Genomic DNA, 21,983 nt, shown 5'->3' with positions numbered 1-21,983 from the left:
CTGATGAAAAAATTAATTCTCCATGAAGTTGAGAGATTTCTCCAAGGTCAAACAGCACTGTTGTTATTCTGGTTTACAATGACATAATCAGTGTTTCTGTGGATTCTCTATACAAGTTTAATTCACTTCATATAATTCTTTACTTACTTCCCTGCATATTTCAGTCATCATTACTTAGAGTTGAGTATTCTATTCTATTCCCAAGTGCATGTAGTGTGATATGGAAATCACTTTAAAAAGACTAGGTCGCCAAGGAATTCAGCTATGTAATTCCTAAATGAAAACTCAAGTCAGCAGTCAACCTTTTTATGGTGTTTTAATTACAAACAGGAGGAAGAAAAGTATTAGAGGGAGAGACGGGGGGGGGGGGGGGGGGGAGGGGAAAGGGGAGAGAAGGAAATGGGGCTTAAATACCCACTCTGCTTAGGCTGAGCCAAAGGCCCAAGGCCCTGGATAGCCGAGGCAAAGAAAAGAGATCAGTCCCTATCACTCACGTGACCAAAATGCAGAAACAGTCTGTGGGCTTCTCCACTCCAAGCACCAGACTCCAACAACCTTCTTCCCTCCACACAGGAAGTCCCCAGAACTCCTGAGCTGTCCTCTACCTCACTTCCTGTCTCTCACATGTGCCAATGGTGGCTCTAGCTTGACCTAGGACTGCCCAGAGGTCTGTCCTTTTTTGCACATGTCTGTTGAAGGCCATATTCTCAAATAATTAAATCTTGAGTTTTGCTGCAGCCCTTCCTGATCTTGTTACCCTGAGTAGGGTGGAGGTTGTAGTTTCCAAGACCTGATTCTGTTATTCCAAGTATCTCTATTGTTATTGATCAGGAAATAGCTAAATCCCATCTTCTAAAGAATGGTCTGAATAGGCTTGAGTAGTTTTGAAATTCACAGTAGCCACTCTCTAGTAAATGGAGAAATACTTGGTTTCTAGGCCTTTCTTTTCTGTCATTTTTTTTAGATAGTCATTTTGTTGTTTATATAACTAGTCTCTCAACTTAAGTATTTTGATCAGCAGCTCTGCTACAATTTCATAGGTTAGGTTTTTCAACATAAATTCTAATGGAGAAGCTAATTTTCTTCTAAGTCCTATTAAAAGTTCTCTAGTATAATGTAGCAAGATTGACACTGATGTGTTAATCTATGGCTTCCTCATGATCATTCCCTCTCAGTGAGTCTTCTCATTTTGTGTAATCGTTGTTCAAATGCAAAATAGACTTTTTAATTTGTTTTGAAGAACAATTAAGGCTAAGGACTAAAAATATTACTTTTGATGTAATAAAAAGTTATGTTGTGTTTTTAAACAACTTCAGAGGAAAAGGTGGCTCAAGGATTGAAAAACATGGACTAAACAATTAAACAAAAAATGACAATAATATAGAGTAGGCTCAAATACAGAACATAAGGACACTCATTTCAGGGCTTTCCTGACTTCCTCCCTTTTGTCATGCAGTTCCATATGGTTGAAATAACCTGTATAATCCAGTCCCAGAATGAAAGTTTACAATAGACAGATAACCTAGATGACTAACTAAAAGAAAGAGGGAAAGGGGGGGGGGGGGGTGAGAGCATGCTTTTTAAAAGGAAAGGGCAGAGTAGCAGAGTACAATGTTCTCCTGGTTTTGCTCCTTTCACTCTTCATAAATTCCTGGAGGTCGTTCCAGTTCCCATGGAATTCCTCCAGTTCATTATTCCTTTGAGCACAATAGTATTCCATCATCAGCATATACCACAATTTGTTCAGCCATTCCACAAATGGAGGGCATCCCCTCATTTTCCTATTTTTTGTCACCACAAACAGTGTGGCTATGAATATTTTTGTACAAGTCTTTTTCCTTATTATCTCTTTGATGTATCAGCCATTCTCTCTTAAGAAAGTATCTTTAGCTGAAATACACTACCATAACAAAAAACACATAGAATGAATAGGCTTCTTGAATAAATATATGTCATAAAATTTTCACTCAAATTCAGATCCTCTTGCCCCCAAATCCCCACTCAGCAGTGTTTAAATATTTTATAAATCAAATACAGTATCCATCTAGTCATTAGAGTTTTCCAGTCCTCCTACGAATAATTAAACTGAGACCTCCTGATGCCTACTATAATGTTCTTTCGATTAACAACCTTTGCCCAATAACTCTAAGAATACGTTTACCAAACTCAGGCTTAAGATTCTCTGTGCAATTTCTACCAGGTGCTGGTAAGGCAATCAGGATAGCTGGATGGTAGTTCCATTTTATGGTCATAGGCCCAAACAGTCTGATTTTTGAAGAAAAGAAAAGGGAGATTGATGTGCTTTCCCTCATAGTCCTGTTTTTTGCTTGAAAAACAAATAATAATAACAAGGAACAAAACTGGAATGAGGTTACTTCTCATTTTAAGTCACCAGGATTCTCAGCATCCTTATGAATCCTAAGGAATCTACAAAATAAAAACTGTACTACAAGCAAATGAAGAACATGAAAATTTGTCCTCAAACAATGGAGCAGAGAGCTGCTATGCCTGCTGATTAAATTGATTGATGTTAGAAACGGATTGGAAAAGTCATTGAGAATATGATTTCCTAACATTCCATTATTGTCGATATTGATCTTATTATGGATTATTGATATAGATAGCTGAATGATCCTTATCAGTTGGGATAGATAGTCTTAAACTGTTAGTCACTTGGTTGTAGATGGTGGATGAATTTGCTGGACATAGATTAATTCAACACTTATTTATTATTTGCTATCAGGAGAGGCAGGGGCTGGAGTAAGTAGGTAGAGATAAAATAGGAAAACTCATTCTAATTATAAGATTTTTAAATATAACCCCCCTCCATCTAATCCACAAGGATTTGCTTCTTGTTCACAAGGATGAACCTCCTCAAAACTGTTCTAAACTGTATATCTAAAACCCAATTCTCTCTATCTAAACTTCTTCTAATATGTAAACTTCAAATATTATTAACCTCCTTAAATTATATATTGAAGGTCACAAGTTACCTTCTCTAACTGCTGAGATATGACAGAACTGAATGACTTCCTCTGACTCTTCCCAGCAGGGAGTCAGACTTCACTCAGTATCAGTGAGATCCAAAGAGCACCCCCACTGGCAGCTGCTTCTCTCTTCAGGAGAACAGCTCTCACACCAAACAAAAACTCCTCCCACTTTCACAGATGTTCTTTTAAGGTTTCAAAGTTAAGTTTAACCAAAACTACCAGCTGATAGTATTCAGAGAAAAGTCACCAACCACCTCTCAAGACAGTGAGTTCAGGAGAGTGGCCAAGAGTTCTCTACCAGTCCTCTCAGCATGCAAATCTTTCTTAAAGTGACTACTGTGATTTTTTTCCCCTGGCCATGCTTATGGGGACAAGGAAAGAATCCTTTCTCTGGTATTTATATCTCTATTTCTAATTATGCTAGAGAACTAATTAATAACTAATTAAAGCTAACAATGCTTAATATTTTTGCTTCTTTACTTTAAAGTTGATTCATTTAACTTATCATTTATTTACTTTTTTAAAAATTCATCAATTATCTCCCATTTTTAGGGCTTCATATTTCATAGTTCAGTGCCACTTCCTGTTCTTTGTATTTTATTAAATGGTGGTCCTACTCTGAATGCTCGTTATCATTAATAGTTTTTTCTCTTAATTATAAACTGTGTATTGAAAATACTACTTCTCATATAATTTAACCAAGGCATAATAAATCGAAATGACCACCTACCTTATTGCTGAAAAATATCATTTCTTAATATCATCAATGATTGCATTAACTGCTTGAGCTTCCTTGAAATATCATTGATTGACATGAAGCCAGAAGTCCAACAAAAGCTCCAGATTCCTTTTAGACAGCTATCCAGAGCTATGCACCTTATTCCCATTATTAATGGCCAACAAATAGAACAGAGAACTGAAATAGAAGAATAAACTGTGGGAAACTGAGTGAAACACTATTACTTCTTGAAATAGAAGTTAAATCTGTGGTGGCACTATTACTTGTTGCAATGCCTGGATGCTGTCTTGAGACTAGAGAGCAACTGCTACAGGGGAACCTGATGCTGCCACACAAGGGAACTGCTACACAAGGGAGCTACTCTGGGGAATGCTCTGGTGTTTGCCTACGGATCCCTACTGATGGCTGATGGATCAGTATATCTTTCTAACCTCCTCCTCCCTTTCACTCCCTCCCTTCTCCAACCCTCTGCTCCCTGCCCCCCTTCACCTCCCAATTCTTTTTGAAGCCTTTGGCTTCTTCCCTCCCCCCTAAGTGAACTATAAAGATCTTCTTTTCTTTTCCTTTTTCAAGTAGGGGTTTATTAGGATAACAGGATGTGAAACTGAGGAAAGTGGGATGAGGGTTTCCCTAATCTATAAGGGGAATTTGAGAGGGTTATGGAAATAGTCCAGTAACAATGGTGAGAAGAGGAACAGTTAGATAAATGGAGGACAACAGCTAAGATCTTCTTTCTTCTTTTACAACACAATCAAGATCTCTCAGTTTCTCCTGGCCAGCTTAAACTCTCAGAGAGAGACAACCATCTCAAAAGCTAAGTTTCTCCTTCTCCTCTCTCTGTGGCCAGGAAAACCCTAACTCTTGCTCAGTCAAAATCTCAGAGAACACAGGGGTCTCCCCTTGATCAGAAAGCCCCCCAAAAACCAAGCCAGCACAATCAGGGTCTTCAGCCAGCCTCAACTGCCAGCCTCAACTGTCCAAAGAGAGAGTCTCCTCTCAGTCCCCTCCCCCTGGTCCGCTCAACTGCCACTCCTCCTGGGAACATTCAGTTTTAGAATCTTTGTCTTGATTGACAAAACAGGTCCCCCAGCTTAGTCTCTTGCGTCTTGGCTTGTCCTTCAAAACCTTTCTCTCTTCATTCCTCTTCCACAGTACCCTTTGGGAAATGTGTTCAGGTTTTCATATGAAATTGTAGTAGTTTATGTGCCCTGCTCTCCAGGGAACATTTGATTTTTCTAAGGTAACCTTCTGCCACCCAGGACATGAGAGATATTATATACCATTTCTGAAGTACTTATAAGACAGGTAGGGAGTTTCTGAAGCTGAATTCAACTCAGCTCTTCTTTACCTCCACTTCAGTGTTTTACCTACTAAGTGAAATCACTGCCTTCTATTTTAAAGAACTCATTTTACCTAATATAAGAACATTACTGACTGCTGAGGTAGAAGTAATGAGCAGCATGGAAGGAACCAAAAGCTCCATCATGGAGTTTGTGAGAGAGAAGGAGAGGGAAGCTGGTATAGTGTGCCCCATAGCCTTAGTCTTGGTGGAACAGATTTTAAGGATTTCCATTTATTCAGATTGTCACACTGAGGATTCCTTTCAGGCATGCTTTGAGTAAACTGTACCTGAAGGTCCTTCAAAATCTCAGTTTCTGCAATTCAGTGGCAGATCACTGTTCTTTCCATTCAGACACTTGGTCCTACAATCTTTTGAATATTAATTATTTCTAGCAAAAACATCAGAAAATCATTTGCAGCTGTTAAGGGTTCAAATTTTGGGGGGTAGGAGTTGATACATATACTGAGAGCAAGTTGGTAAAACACAAGCACTTGGTTTATTCTGAGGCAAGTTTGGATAGGAAAATAGGAGGGAGAAAAGTGAAATTATAGCTCTTAATCTTATACTATACCTAAAATCCAAACCCTATATTGAATTTTCCAAGAAACCATAAATCTAACTGCCTTCTTAGTCAGGATCTTCTTGCCTGACAAAGCAGGCCTATCTTATCTATACTACTTCTACCTGGAAATATATTCCCTATCTTTCTACCTAAGCTAATCGATGAACATGAATCATTAACACCTTCTTAAATTAGTTCTTCTTCCTCAAATGTAAATAGTGAAACTGCCTAACACAGGAACAGACACAGACTTCAGCTCCCTCCAAGTTGTGAGGTAAAAGCCCTCAGTCAGACTCCTTCTCCCTCAAAGTTCTAAGGAGAAAAAGCCCAACTGTCCAGTCCTTCCTTCCTTATAAATTCTGCTCTTAAAGAGACAGATTGAGTTTAAGTAACTCCCTCTAACATAGAAATTCTACTCTTAAAGAGACAGAGTGAGATTAAGAAAACTCCTTATAACACTACCTACTTCAGAAGCTTCTTATTTCAAAATTTTAAGTTCCTGAGTACCTCAAGCTAGAAAAATAATGAATTAGATTCAATCAGTTCTGCCATAACAGGCTAGGAGTGAGGTCATGGCAGGGATTCTACAATGAATGGAGGCAGCTCCCCAGTGAGGCTCATTCTGGTCATGAGAGTGAATGTGGCAAATTATTTCCTGAATGGAAGAGGATAATGTTTTGTTTGGGAGATACTTCAAATGGCTGGGTGTTGAACTGTGCCCAATTTCTCTGGGCAAGAATTCTTCTTCTAAAGGTAGAAATCAACACCACACAATGGAAATTTAACAAAAACCACATATATTTAACACCTTTCAACAATCCTGCCCCATATCACCCAATCAAAGAACCAAACACACAAAGATCCTCACTGGAGAGTAAAATGAAGACTCAGACAGAAAAGGAATCTTAGAAATCAATTAATCTAACTCCCTCTTTTTACAAGGAACAGAACTGAGGCCCAATAAATACCCAAAGATCATAAAGGTAGGAGTAAGTGAGAGGTCCAGGACTTGAACCCAGGTCATCTCATTCTCCCTCTAGTTATGACCTTCCACACATGCCAGCACCTTAACAGCTATCATAGAATTTAGTTTAAGAAGAGATGTTGGGGATTTTCAGGGAAACATGGCAGAATAATGGCACTCATTTGGGGGAGTATGGGGGCCATTTCACTGTATAGTAATGTGGGGAAAGACTTTTGGGCAAAGGGAGGTTATAGGGGTCATTATGTTGTGCATCTGGGGGAATATGGTTGCCATTGTACTATGTGGGGGAAGTGAGACATGTGTTTTTCGTTTTACAGCCTATAATTACAGATCCATAAATATGGACCACAAGAGGATACACACTAGTGTCATGCCTTCTTTTTTCCTGCTATGGAATCTGATCTCATGGGTCTGACCCATGCAATCAGATTCCTGTGTGAGTTCACAGATCACAGTGCAGTTTGCACAGGGTAGTGTGAACTGGAAAGGTGGTGGAGAAACCAGCTCTGTAATGCTGGTTCCTGCACCACACCAGTGTGAGCCTAAGGTAAAAGTAGAGTTCCACCAATATGGCCACAGGTGAGACTGAAATGATGTGGACTGAGAAGGCTGCATTGATGGGCAGTGCAGTCTGTATGCCTCTGTGTGGGCAAAATTATTGTTGGTATATTGTTTTTGTAGGGCTGTATATAAATATACATATATGCATGCATATATATATGTATGTATGTATGTATATATATATAATTGGTATTTTACTAATAACAATTTGGAATCCCTAGGAAAAAATGACATCAAGAAAGAGAAAAATTGACTCAGTGTAGGATATTCAAAGAACAGTGGACTTTCGATTACTTTTTCATGCAGTACAAGGAAAGAGCTGTGTGTTTGATATGCCAGAATATAGTGTCTGTGTTCAAAGAATACAATTTGCATCAACACTATCAAACTCAACATAAAGATAAATATGATTGTTTGGTTGGAGATGTGAGAAAAGATAAAATATTAAAACTGAAAAATACATTGACAACTCAGCAAAATACTTTTGTGAAGCAGAAACAGCTAAATATTTCATCACTGTGAGCAAGTTTTCAAGTTGCCAAGCTAATAGCATACCCTGGCAGACCATTCATGGAGGGAGAATTTGTTAAAGACTTGCTGCTATGCCTCCTACCTCTGCTGCCCTCTCCCCTCAGTTCCCCAGATAATCTCTACCTATGTTCTGGGTTTTCTTTTTTTTTTTTTTTTAACTTTGTTTCACTCCTATATTCTTTTTGTGGCAATATTTTACTCTTGGTCAGAGATGATTTTCCTGGGGAAAAGGTGCTGCTATTCTAGTTACTCCTCCATCTTGGCTCCACCCCCAGAACTGCATCCAGTGAACCAATTTTCAAGACTATTTCATTTAAAAAATCAGAGACCCGTTAGTTACAAGGCCTTCTCTTTCTTCTCCAGGATCACCTTCCAATTTTCCCTTTCATCCAATCTCCATAGGATGCTATTTCAAAACTTATTTTTTCTTCATATTAAGAGCTCTCAGCTTAAAAATGCCTTTCCTAAAATAGGGGGCCTACAATTGGACAAAAATACTCCAGCTGTAGTCTGAGCCAAGCAGTGCAGAAATACATCATTTTCTTCCATGTTAGAGTTCTGTATATCCATTAACAGAGCCCAGGACTCAATTCAGTCATTTCAGAAAACACACAATATGGATGATCTCTGAATCATATGCCAGAGTCTTGTACAGTGCTCAAGACTCAAGGACAAAAGCTGAAGAGTTTCTGTCCTAGTCTCTATCTTCAGAGAGATTTCATTATACTAGGATAATAAACTCCAATGCTTGCCTTCTTCATATTTGCCCCCCAATTTACTTGCCTTCCTTAAAATACCAGCAGAATTCTTCCCTTCCATAGGAAGCTGTCAGACTCTTCTTTAATTCTAAAATGTACCCTATGAAAAAATTAAAATTATTTTGTATCATGGAATAATTGATTCTGTTTAGTTAATTGACCCTATTCTCTGTTACTGAATTGTTTTGTCTAGTTGCTTAGTCCACATTTTTCAGTCCTTGAGTCACCTTTTAAAGGAAGAGGTATACTGTTTCACATTAACTCGTTATATCAAAAGGCTTTTTGTTCAGCAATTCCTCAGAACCCTTGTAGGCTCTTCACATCCTGGCAGAGCTGTCTGGAGGTGTTTAATCAAGTATGCCTTATCGTGGAAGTCATGAGAATGTGGATTTATCAGGAAGTTAGCCAGAATTTCAGGCCTTTTGTTCTTTATCCCTCAAGATCTTTCTCATTTACTCTGACCATTTGCAAGATCAAATGTCAATTGGCACATTCATTCAACCTGCACTTATTTGTAATATTAGCTTTTGCAGAGAAATTCCAGAGAACTGCTTTAAGTTCCTCATTGTCAGATGACAAGAGTCAGTCCAAGAGAAACCTTGATGCTTTAAGATCAAATTCCATTGACTGCATATATATTTTCAGAACCTTTTTTCCCTCTTTTTTACAAGTTACCTTTTCCCATAGAATGTGAGTTTTTTGATATCATAGTCATTTATTTTTTTCTTTCAGTCCTCAGAGCTTATCCTAATAACTGATATATATCAAGTGTTTAATAAGTATTGATTGACTAAGATTTACTCATTACTATGTCCTGACCAGTGGCTGTTTCCATCATTAGCTGGAGCTTCTTTTAGATTCTAGAAAAAGAATGGACAAATGAGAGAATTTGCTGGAGGGACCAATAAGAAGATGAGTAATAAATGTGAAAGATTTTGGAAATGAGTTTGGAAGATTGTGGAAGTGAGTTGAATTGAATCCATATTAAGAAAAATTCTTCAAAGACCTACAATTTCCTTGGTCAGAGAATTCTGTGCATTCAGATGAATGAATGGATTTCAAAATAGAGAACCAAAAAGATGATGGCACTAGTTAGTAATACCCTGGCTAACCTTTTCCATCCATCTCTGCCATCAATAATACTAATGACAATGCACAGCAGCTCTCTGCTTCTTTATTTGAGGGAAAACCTTCGTGCTATTTAGTATTTTAGAGGATAATTTTTATTTTGGAAAATATTCAGGATTCATGAGAATCTTGAGAATCCTAGTGGCTTGGAATGACGAGTGACTTCATTCATGTTTTGCTACTTATGATTTTTTTAAAGGAAAAATAGGAGTGTGAGGGAAAGCACATAATTCTATGTTATCCTTCCCTAAAAAATTCTGACTGGTTGGTCCTAGGATCATAACCTAGAAATCTGATTCACTATATACAAACTCCCCAGATTGCTTTCCTAGTACTTGGGAGATATTTCATATACAATCTAGAGCCTAAGTTTTATAACTTAATTTTGTAGAGGTGAGAGAAACAAAGACAATACTTTAAGGAAAGAGAGAACTGTGACATGGAAATCACTTTAAAAGACTGATATATATTAATTTAAGGTCGCCAAGGAATTCAGCTATGTAATTCCTAGATGAAAACTCAAGTCATCAGCAGTCAACCTTTATAAAGTTTAATTACAAACAGGATGAAGAAAGGTATTAGAGATAGAGAGAGAGAGGGAGAGAGAAAAGGGAGAGAAGGGAATAGGGCTTAAATACCCCTTCTGTTTAGGCTGGGCCAAAAGGCCCAAGCCCTTAGATAGCTGGGGCAAAGAAAGGAGATCAGTCCCTATTGCTCGCATGACCAAAATGGAGAAACAGTCTCAGGGGCCTCCACCTCCAGCTTCCTTCAGAGCAAGCTTCTCAGAGCACCTCTCCAACCACTCAGAGCCAAAACTCTCCAAACAAAACCCCCAGTCCTCAGACCCCTCTATCTTTAAGGAAACCATCCAAGTTCCCTCCCCTCAGTTCTCACATTTCCCAATCACTGTCCATGTCTTCTCTGTGCCAGTGGTGGCTCTAGCTTAACCCAGAACCGCCCAGAGGTCTGTGGCTTTGCACATGTCTGTTGAAGGTCATATTCTCAAATAATTAAATCTTGATCTATGCTACAGCCCTTCCTAAACCCTGTTACCCTGAGTAGGGTAGAGATTGGAATAATTAAATTTTGATCTATGCTGCAGCCCTTCCTAAATCCTGTTAGGACTGAGTGGGGTGGAAATTGTATTTTCCAAGACCTGGTTCTGTCATTCAAGTATCTCTATTGTATCAATTCTAAAATCAATCATGACTCAAAGAAATTCCATTTCTATTCTTAAGCATAGGTCAAAGCCCTTTCCATTGTTCAGCAAAAGGTTTCTGTCCTAAAGTAATCTTAAGAAGGGAGGAGGAGGAACCTCCCATGCCAATAGGGTTCACATTCCAATAGAGTTCCTACTATCAATAGGGAATTTTTCAAGTATGATATTTCCCAATGGTGAAATTGCCAACATTTATAAGTCTAAGATATTTTAAGGTTTACAATCCCCCCTGATGATCATTGGGAGACTAGTCTCCCCATTGATCATTTATCATAATCATTTTGTAGTTCTAAATTCACTTCTAACTATAGATATACACAATATTCAATTTTCTAAGAGAAATTAGAAGAGTTAGAGAGGAAATAGAAAAGAAAAGAAAGTAAAACCAATGTTTTGATAGGCGCATTGACAGAAAGCCAAATTAGGGGCAGTCCCTTTTGGCATAAATGTGTACAGTTAAAATAAATGTTCAATCAAAAGTTCAGTCCAATCAATCATATCCAAAGTTCATTCTTGAGCTTCTTGATGAAGTGTAGGTTTTCGGCATCTTTCTGCAACAGTTCATTCTCTGGATATAAAAGTTTCAAGCTTCTTTCTTGAAGATCTTTTCTCAAACAGAATCAAAATCTTTGAATTTTTTTATAAAAGTAAAATCTTAAACAAAATTCTAGAATTTTTTAAAAAATACAATCTCAAACAATATAATTCAAAAATAAAAAAATTCTTAGATTTTAAATTAAAATACAATCCCCCCTGAAGTAAGTATTAAAAAAAATATCAAGTTTAGCTCAGAATGCAATGTTAAGTTATGGGGGTGTATGTGTCAATTATCAAGAGAATAGAAAAATAATCAAAAACATAAGAAAAATTCAAAATAGGCCTTGTATAGGTCCAGTTTAAAGTAATTTCTATCCCACAAGTATGTAGGACAGAATGCAGTAATATTTCACTTAGCCATTTGTAGCCAAGACTACAGGAAGTTGCCATAATATAAGAAGAAAAGAATTAGAATTCTATTTTGATGGGGAAATGTCATTCCCTCATCTGATTTTTTTTTCCCTCAGGGATATAGGGAGCCAGCATGATAGTCAAGCTTTGTACTTGTTTGAGTACTTCGAAAAGAGTGTAGATACAAGGAAGTCCTATGACTTAAACATAAGTTAAGCGTCGCAACCTCGAGTCTCACTTTAATATTTCTTGTGTGCTCTATTGGCACTATTCAGGTTTAGTCTGTGCTCCTTGTTTTTATCCCTTTTCCTGGAATCAGACACAAGCATTAATCACAGTCCTATAATATTTTATCAATAAATGGCAGGTTCCCATAGTTTAAAGCTTTTAGGCATATATTGATATTATAGCAAGAGTATAGCAAGAGTCCCTTCGTGGTCGCCACAATGTGACATGGAAATCACTTTAAAAGACTGATATATATTAATTTAAGGTCGCCAAGGAATTCAGCTATGTAATTCCTAAATGAAAACTCAAGTCATCAGCAGTCAAACTTTTTTAAAGTTAAATTACAAACAGGATGAAGAAAGGTATTAGAGATAGAGAGAGAGAGGGAGAGAGAAAAGGGAGAGAAGGGAATAGGGCTTAAATACCCCTTCTGTTTAGGCTGGGCCAAAAGGCCTAAGCCCTTAGATAGCTGGGGCAAAGAAAGGAGATCAGTCCCTATTACTCACGTGACCAAAATGGAGAAACAGTCTCAGGGGCCTCCACCTCCAGCTTCCTTCAGAGCAAGCTTCTCAGAGTACCTCTCCAACCACTCAGAGCCAAAACTCTCCAAAGAAAACCCCCAGTCCTCAGACCCCTCTATCTTTAAGGAAACCATCCAAGTTCCCTCCCCTCAGTTCTCACATCTCCCAATCACTGTCCATGTCTTCCCTGTGCCAATGGTGGCTCTAGCTTAACCCAGGACCACCCAGAGGTCTGTGGCTTTGCACATGTCTGTTGAAGGTCATATTCTCAAATAATTAAATCTTGATCTATGCTACAGCCCTTTATAAATCCTGTTAGGACTGAGTGGGGTGGAAATTGTATTTTCCAAGATCTGGTTCTGTCATTCAAGTATCTCTATTGTATCAATTCTAAAATCAATCATGACTCAAAGAAATTCCATTTCTATGCTTAAGCATAGGTCAAAGCCCTTTCCATTGTTCAGCAAAAGGTTTCTGACCTAAAGTAATCTTAAGAAGGGAGGAGGAGGAACCTCCCATGCCAATAGGGTTCACATTCCAATAGAGTTCCTACTATCAATAGGGAATTTTTCAAGTATGAAATTTCCCAATGGTGAAATTGCCAACATTTATAAGTCTAAGATATTTTAAGGTTTACAGAACTAATGTTAGAGGAGCCTAAGTACATGTTCCCTGCCACATGCTGGGGACAATTCTGGATTTTCTTATGCAACACATACTCACACACTCACACACACACTTATACTATATATTTACACATGTATATATACTCCTTTTCGAATATGAATCTCTCTGTAAAGTGGTTAAATGCATTGGAAGTTAATATGGTTAATTCCAAACAGTGACCACATCTTTTCTACAGAATCTCCAAAGAAGCTGGCCAGTGAATTTCTATTTGAAGAACTCTAGTGAAAGGACCCTCTAAACATCAACCTAAATATTAGTATCTTCCCTCTCTTGATTAGTTCCATTTTTAAAATATATTGTTTCTGCTTGAGAACTCTATATAATATGTCAAGGAATTACTTCATATTACCTAGCTAAGAAGTCCCTTTGGGCATTTTTAATCTCCTCTAATTTCCCCTGAATTGAGCAATATACATTAAAGAGTACTGTTCATAAATTAGAAGACCTGAGATGAAATGATAGATTCCTTTGAAATCAGGTAATAAATTTGGACAATTCACTTTTTTCTCCCAAATTTAATTTACATATGAACAATTTAAAGTTTTGCACTATATTATCTCTAAAGTCTCTTCTAGCTTTGACCTTAGACATCATGGATTCCAAACCCTGGGTTTTCTTAGATCCCCAAGATCTCTTCTTAAACTAAATTCTATCATAGCTGTTAAGGTGCTGGCATGTGCAGAAGGCCATGACTAAAGAGAGAATGATGAGACCTGTGTTCAAGGTCCTCTCACTTATTCCTATCTTCATGGTCTTTGGGTATTTATTGTGCCTCATTTCTCATTCTTATAAAAAGAGGGAATTAGATTAATTGATTTCTAAGATTCCTGTTGTCTCTGAGTCTTCATTCTACTCTCCATTGAAGATCTTTGTGTGTTTCATTCTTTCATTGGGTGACTTGGGTCAGAATGTTGAAAGGTATTGAATGTGTTGAATATAGATAGTTCTCATTAAATTTCTTGTGTGTGGTGTTGAACCCCACTTTTACAAGGAGTCCTACCCAGAGGAATTGGGCACAATTCAAGACTCAACCATTTCAAGCAACTCCCAAACAAAATATACTCTCTTTCAGATCAGGAAATAACTTGCCCCACTCACTTTCATGACCAGAATGAGCCTTGGTCCAACTACATGAGAAATAATATTTTCAATACAGAGTTTCATAGTGAAAAAATCCTGTTAATGATTGGAGCATCCAAGAGCTAGACCACCATGGTCATGCAGGCTATCCAGTCAATAAAATACAAAGATCAGGAAATCTCATTGAACTATGAAGTATGAAACCTGTCAAATGGAATGCAATTGATAAATATTTGATGAATAAATAAGTAAAATAATAATTAGTTGTATGAATGGATTTTAAAGTAGAAAAGCAAAAATATTTAGGCTGGTAGGAAATAATATACTGGATGACCTTTCCCATCCATTTCTGCCATCAGTCAAATTTATGAGCATGCACAGCAACTGCCTTCTTTATTTGAGGACAAGTTTTCATGTTCTTCATATGCTTTGTGGATAATTTTTATTTTGGAGATTCCTTAGGAATCATAAGGATGCTGAGAATCCTGTTAACTTAGAATGAGAATTAACCCTATTCCAGTTTTGTTCCTTGTGATTATCATTTGGTTTTCAAACAAAAACAGGAGGGTAAAGGAAAACCCATCACTCTCAGTTTTCCTTTCTTCAAAAATCACTGTTTGGGGCTATGATCATAACGAGGAACCAACATTCAGCTACCCTGATTGCTTTCTACCAGCACCTGGTAGAAATTGCACAGAGACTCTTGGGTCTGAGTTTGGTAGACTTATCCTTAGAGTTAGTAGCAAAAGTTGTTCATGGAAACAACTCTAATGGCATCAGGAGTTCTAACTTTATTCATTAAGTGTGAATGGTTGAGATTGATATTTTATTAAAAATTTCCCTTCTTTTTGCTCTTTGCTCTGAAAAACACGTTTTTTTTCCTTTCCCTATTTCTTGTCATTAGTCTTCTAAATTATCTATGTGTTGTAAACTCTTATTCTTTGGGCTAGATTCGTAGTTTATTTCAAGCATGTGGAACTCTATGATAAAAGGGAAGAAGGCAGGAAAGCCCTGAAATGAGTTTCTCATGATCAGTAGTTGACTCTATTCCGTATTATTATTGCTTTTTGTTTAATTGTTAAGTCCATATTTTTCAAACCATGAACCACTTTTTCCTCTGAAGTAGTTTAAGGATACAAATGAACTTTACATAAAATTACATAAGATTTATTACATATTACATAACATTTATTACAAAACATTTTTGTTACATACATTGTTTTATCCTGCACCTGACATAACAGAGTGTGGTATCACCTTCCCTTCCTGTGGGCAGGACTTCCAAGCCCTATTAAAGTGCTCTTGCTGAATACCGAGCCATCCACTGGCTCTTCTAGATCCCACTCAGTTCTGGAGCATCTGGTGAGTGTGAGATTCTTCAGGGCACATTTTGGGGCTGGGATTTCTCTTGGAGGCTGAAAGGCAGAGGAGGCCCTTTTGTGGAAGGGAGAGCACACTGGCATGGGAATCAGAAATACTGAGTTCTCGGTTCTTGTCTTTGTTTTGCCTCTAATGAGTTATGTTACTTTAAGGATGTCACTTCACTTCATTTGGTATTCATTTCCTTCTTTGTAAAAGGTTATTTTGGGCCTATTGGTAATGTTCCAGATTCCTTTCGGTTCATGCATCCTATGAAATACTCTAAAAGAATAATTTATATTATATTCCTGAGATCTTCTTGATACAAATTTTGATGTTTTCTCATTTCCACTGAATTGAGCATTAGCAATTAAAGATTCCCTGGTAGGAAATAAGGAGATTGCAGTTAAAAATCTTTGACCTCATCCTATTCAGCTCTTTCACTTTGATCAAGTCACTTTTTTCTCTGATGATCAATTTTTTTTCTGTAAAATGAACTTTGCATTAGATGATCTTGAAAGTTTCTTCCTGCTTTGATCTTAGAGGTCCTTCATTCCAAACACCTCATTTTCTTAGACTCCTAAGATCTATTCTTAAATTTAATTGTATGAGAGGTGCTCGGGTGGCAGCATGTGTGGAAGAAAATGACACATAGAATGAAAAAACATGGATTCAAATACTGGTTCTATCACTCACTCTTACCTTTATGAGGTTTGGATATTTACTGGGTCTCAGTTCCCTCACTTTCAAAAAAGAATTGGCTTAATTGATTTCTCTTCTCTCTGAACCATCATGGAAGGTCAAATATTTGTTTTACTGATTGTTGGAATTCAGAGAAGGATTGTTGAAGCCTGTTGATCCTGGACTATTTTTATGAAATTTTTCATATGTGGTGTTGAACTCTACCTTACACAGGAACCTAGAAGGAGTCTAACAAAAATCTAAGAAGGCTTTTAACTAAAGGATACTATAGAAGGTATAATAACCTTCTCTTCTCCATCTTCTTCTAGAGGATGCTAATGATCAGAGCAGAATCTCCCTCTGATCCATCAAAGGCATATCTGATATTGAGGTCCTGGGGCCACAAGGGCATTTCTCCCATTTTTTATTTTCCCATGTTTTGGCACAGCTCCCTGGAGGCTTTCATCATGATTCTCTCATTCTGATGGTCATGACAATGAAGTTTGATTAGTGGATTAGGCCAAATTCTAGGGAGTTTGGGTCTTTTCCTTCAAGTTTTATTCATTTCCAATAACATTATATAAAACTGTGGTGCTATAGACATCCATTCAAAAAGCATTTATTTGTGACATGTGAGTTGGTGAGTACTTTCCAGATGACTGTGTTAAGCTACTTCAATATTCAAAAGAGGACAGAGAGGTATGGAAAGTTTCCTTTAGGATTAAATTCCTTTGACACTAGACAGAGCTTACAGGAACCTGGCTTCTTCAGCCTCCCCTCCCCCAACATGCTGTCCTCTTCAATAGCACATAAGCTTCCTGAGATCATGGAGGGGGTGATTTTTTCTTTCTTTCTGTCCTCAGAGCTGTGCACAGTGATTGATACATTGTCAATGCTTACTAGAGGTCTAATGTTAGATTGATTAACTCATACTTGTTCTATCATCCAGACCAGGGCTTCTTTGTCTATATAATCTCTCCAACATCTTCTTTTCAGATGATCCAGTGATATGGCAGAATTTGCTATGGGATGCTCTATCTTCTTCATAATGGTTATTTTGATCATGGGCTGGGGTTACATAAAGGCTTTAGAGAAAGAACTGAAGGAGGCAGCTGGGTGCTCAGTAGATCAAGTGTCCAACCTAGAGACTAGAGGTCCTGGGTTCAAATATGGCCTCAGATACTTCCTAGGTGTGTGACCCTAAGCAAGTCACTTAACCCCCATTGCTTAGCCTCATTCACTCTTCTGCCTTAGAAACAATACACAGTATTGCTTCTAAAACGGAAGGTAAGAGTTTGAAAAAAAAAGGAAAAAAAACTGAAGAAAGGAGAATTAATAGGGAGGACCAATGAATAAATGAAGTGGTGCACTTCATAAAATGAGTCTGGACACCCAGAAGTTATTGAACTGAATAATGGAATCAATATTATTTATTAATAATACATACCTAACTAGCCAGGGCAACCTTCCTAGTGATTGCTGCACCAGACTGAAGTTACAATGCAGCTTTTATAGGGTGCAAGATACAAAGCAAACAATGTTCATTATGAGACATAACCCTGATGGAGCGAGCAGCTTTATCGTCTAGAAGCTATATTGGTCAGTGGTGTGGGGTACAAGGCATTCCTTGTATCTTATCCCAGCTGCCATCACTAAGGGAGCTCTTTTCTCATGGATTCTAACTATTCTGAACTGACTGACCTTCACAGGAAAGCTCATTTCTGAATTCTACTTTCTCAGGGAAAAACAGATTTTTCTGGTCAATGACTTAGTTTACCTCCCTTCATAAACAGTAGTAAATATGTAAGATGGGAAACAGTTGAATCAATGCTCTAATAATAGAAGTTTTTCAAAGACTTACTATCATAACATTGTGGAATTTCTCTCAAATCAGTCACTACCTTAGACGATGGTCTTCATGAGTTGCTTGACCGTCACAACTTGTCACTTGATAATAAGTTAAAGATGATACACAAATCATCTTTTCTCTGTCCCATCATAGAAACTCTTCTTGCTAGGAAGAAGTCAGCATTGCATGACTTTCTCAGCCTTTAGTTTTGAGGTCTCAGGTTTCTACTCTCATCAGATGTTGGAGGAGGATGTGATGGAGGATATAAATGATCAGTTCACCATGATGTAGCACTCCCTTGAATTTAATATATAATCAGGGTGACCTCATTTTGCCTGTATTGGTGATGGCAAACAGAAGACCCAGAGAAGTTAAATGTCTTCCTCAAAGTTATACAACTAGTAACTGTCAGACCTACTGTTATTCATAGGTCTTTAACCCCAGTCAGTATATAGTTGATTATCCCAAAGTCTAGCCAAAGAGCCTCCTTTGATCCCAACCCATCTCAGTATGAAGACGCAGACTTTCATAATTGCAGAATATTTATCTACCTGTGAACACTGATTTTTTTTCTTTCAGATTCACTGAGATCCAAGAAAGATGTCCTGCACCCAAAATAATATGATCAATGTGCCTTGTCAGCCACCTGCCCCTGAGAAAAACACTATCAATAAGGGCAATACTTGCATTTCAGGATCAGTTACTTCCTCTGGAAATGAGATACAGGGGAACAACAATTCCATTTCTGGCAATACATCTTCCCAGCCACAGAACCCTCCCCAGAAATGAGAGCACCAGATGCTAGAAGAACCATGAAACTGGGAGTTCAAGCATCTCCTTAGACACCTCTGCTCTTCCTACCCTCTCTGAATCTGCATGTTCCTCTGCCCTTGAAGTGCCCTGGATGGAATCCCTGGGAGAAGAACCTTTGTTCCTGCAGCTACACTCATATCAGAAAGAAGAATCCATCTTACTTCCAAGTTCTACCTCCAAGGATGAGCATCAACCAAGAAAGAGTCAACTTTAACCCTGTGATGTCAGAGGAAAGGCAACTTAGAAAGATCAGACTCCCCTGTTATTTCATCATCTTTCTGCTCTGTACAGTGTGCTGTGTAATCTCTGTTTGGATTTCCATCTTAGGGCCACTTTAACCCTTCTTCCACTTTTCTTGCATCCTAATAAAGCATATGTTTCATGGTGAGACTGGACTTGCTGCTTTTCTCTTACCATCTTCCCAACCATCAACACTTATTATATGGTGGCAGTTCATTTCAAATCAGCATTTTCAATCCATGTTTAATGATGAACTATAGGCCCGCTCTATCAATGGGAATAGCAGGATCAATTTCCTTTTTCATAGTACTTCACTCACAGCTTCTCAAATTCTTTACATCTTTTACTCACTCATTTAATTCTTACAATCAGCCCTGAGTTAATCCAGGTAGAATTGTTATCTTGACTTGTCTGATGAAAAAATTAATTCTCCATGAAGTTGAGAGATTTCTCCAAGGTCAAACAGCACTGTTGTTATTCTGGTTTACAATGACATAATCAGTGTTTCTGTGGATTCTCTATACAAGTTTAATTCACTTCATATAATTCTTTACTTACTTCCCTGCATATTTCAGTCATCATTACTTAGAGTTGAGTATTCTATTCTATTCCCCAAGTGCATGTAGTGTGATATGGAAATCACTTTTAAAAGACTAGGTCGCCAAGGAATTCAGCTATGTAATTCCTAAATGAAAACTCAAATCAGCAGTCAAACTTTTTATGGTGTTTTAATTACAAACAGGAGGAAGAAAAGTATTAGAGGGAGAGAGAGAGAGGGGGAAAGGGGAGAGAAGGAAATGGGGCTTAAATACCCACTCTGCTTAGGCTGAGCCAAAGGCCCAAGGCCCTGGATAGCCAAGGCAAAGAAAAGAGATCAGTCCCTATCACTCATGTGACCAAAATGCAGAAACAGTCTGTGGGCTTCTCCACTCCAAGCACCAGGCTCCAACAACCTTCTTCCCTCCACACAGGAAGTCCCCAGAACTCCTGAGCTGTCCTCTACCTCACTTCCTGTCTTTCACATGTGCCAATGGTGGCTCTACCTTGACCTAGGACTGCCCAGAAGTCTGTCCTTTTTTGCACATGTCTGTTGAAGGCCATATTCTCAAATAATTAAATCTTGAGTTTTGCTGCAGCCCTTCCTGATCTTGTTACCCTGAGTAGGGTGGAGGTTGTAGTTTGCAAGACCTGATTCTGTTATTCCAAGTATCTCTATTGTTATTGATCAGGAAATAGCTAAATCCCATCTTCTAAAGAATGGTCTGAATAGGGTTGAGTAGTTTTGAAATTCACAGTAGCCACTCTCTAGTAAATGGAGAAATACTTGGTTTCTAGGTCTTTCTTTTCTGTCATTTTTTTTAGATAGTCATTTTGTTGTTTATATAACTAGTCTCTCAACTTAAGTATTTTGATCAGCAGCTCTGCTACAATTTCATAGGTTAGGTTTTTCAACATAAATTCTAATGGAGAAGCTAATTTTCTTCTAAGTCCTATTAAAAGTTCTCTAGTATAATGTAGCAAGATTGACACTGATGTGTTAATCTATGGCTTCCTCATGATCATTCCCTCTCAGTGACTCTTCTCATTTTGTGTAATCGTTGTTCAAATGCATAATAGACTTTTTAATTTGTTTTGAAGAACAATTAAGGCTAAGGACTAAAAATATTACTTTTGATGTAATAAAAAGTTATGTTGTGTTTTTAACACTTCAGAGGAAAAGGTGGCTCAAGGATTGAAAAACATGGGCTAAACAATTAAACAAAAAATGGCAATAATATAGAGTAGGCTCAAATACAGAACATAAGGACACTCATTTCAGGGCTTTCCTGACTTCCTCCCTTTTGTCATGCAGTTCCATATGGTTGAAATAACCTGTATAATCCAGTCCCAGAATGAAAGTTTACAATAGACAGATAACCTAGATGACTAACTAAAAGAAAGAGGGAAAGGGGGGGGGGGGGTGAGAGCATGCTTTTTAAAAGGAAAGGGCAGAGTAGCAGAGTACAATGTTCTCCTGGTTTTGCTCCTTTCACTCTTCATAAATTCCTGGAGGTCGTTCCAGTTCCCATGGAATTCCTCCAGTTCATTATTCCTTTGAGCACAATAGTATTCCATCATCAGCATATACCACAATTTGTTCAGCCATTCCACAAATGGAGGGCATCCTCTCATTTTCCTATTTTTTGTCACCACAAACAGTGTGGCTATGAATATTTTTGTACAAGTCTTTTTCCTTATTATCTCTTTGATGTATCAGCCATTCTCTCTTAAGAAAGTATCTTTAGCTGAAATACACTACCATAACAAAAAACACATAGAATGAATAGGCTTCTTGAATAAATATATGTCATAAAATTTTCACTCAAATTCAGATCCTCTTGCCCCCAAATCCCCACTCAGCAGTGTTTAAATATTTTATAAATCAAATACAGTATCCATCTAGTCATTAGAGTTTTCCAGTCCTCCTACGAATAATTAAACTGAGACCTCCTGATGCCTACTATAATGTTCTTTCCATTAACAACCTTTGCCCATTAACTCTAAGAATACGTTTACCAAACTCAGGCTTAAGATTCTCTGTGCAATTTCTACCAGGTGCTGGTAAGGCAATCAGGATAGCTGGATGGTAGTTCCATTTTACGGTCATAGGCCCAAACGGTCTGATTTTTGAAGAAAAGAAAAGGGAGATTGATGTGCTTTCCCTCATAGTCCTGTTTTTGCTTGAAAAACAAATAATAATAACAAGGAACAAAACTGGAATG

The 21,983-nt window shown here is 37.8% G+C and overlaps 1 long non-coding RNA gene across 1 annotated transcript; it reads left to right on the top strand.

Annotated features, from left to right (window-relative positions):
• Nucleotides 1–15,433: 15,433 nt before the first annotated feature.
• On the top strand, nucleotides 15,434–19,369 carry LOC103103752 (uncharacterized). The gene is made up of 2 exons (XR_474353.3): nucleotides 15,434–15,641; nucleotides 18,748–19,369. It is a non-coding gene; the product is annotated as an uncharacterized LOC103103752 (long non-coding RNA).
• The last annotated feature ends 2,614 nt before the right edge of the window (nucleotides 19,370–21,983 follow it).

This window comes from Monodelphis domestica, chromosome 2 (assembly GCF_027887165.1).
Source record: "Monodelphis domestica isolate mMonDom1 chromosome 2, mMonDom1.pri, whole genome shotgun sequence".
Lineage (NCBI taxonomy): Eukaryota > Metazoa > Chordata > Mammalia > Didelphimorphia > Didelphidae > Monodelphis > Monodelphis domestica.
Note: the sequence above shows the minus strand (reverse complement) of the source record. Positions and strands in the feature narration are given on the sequence as shown.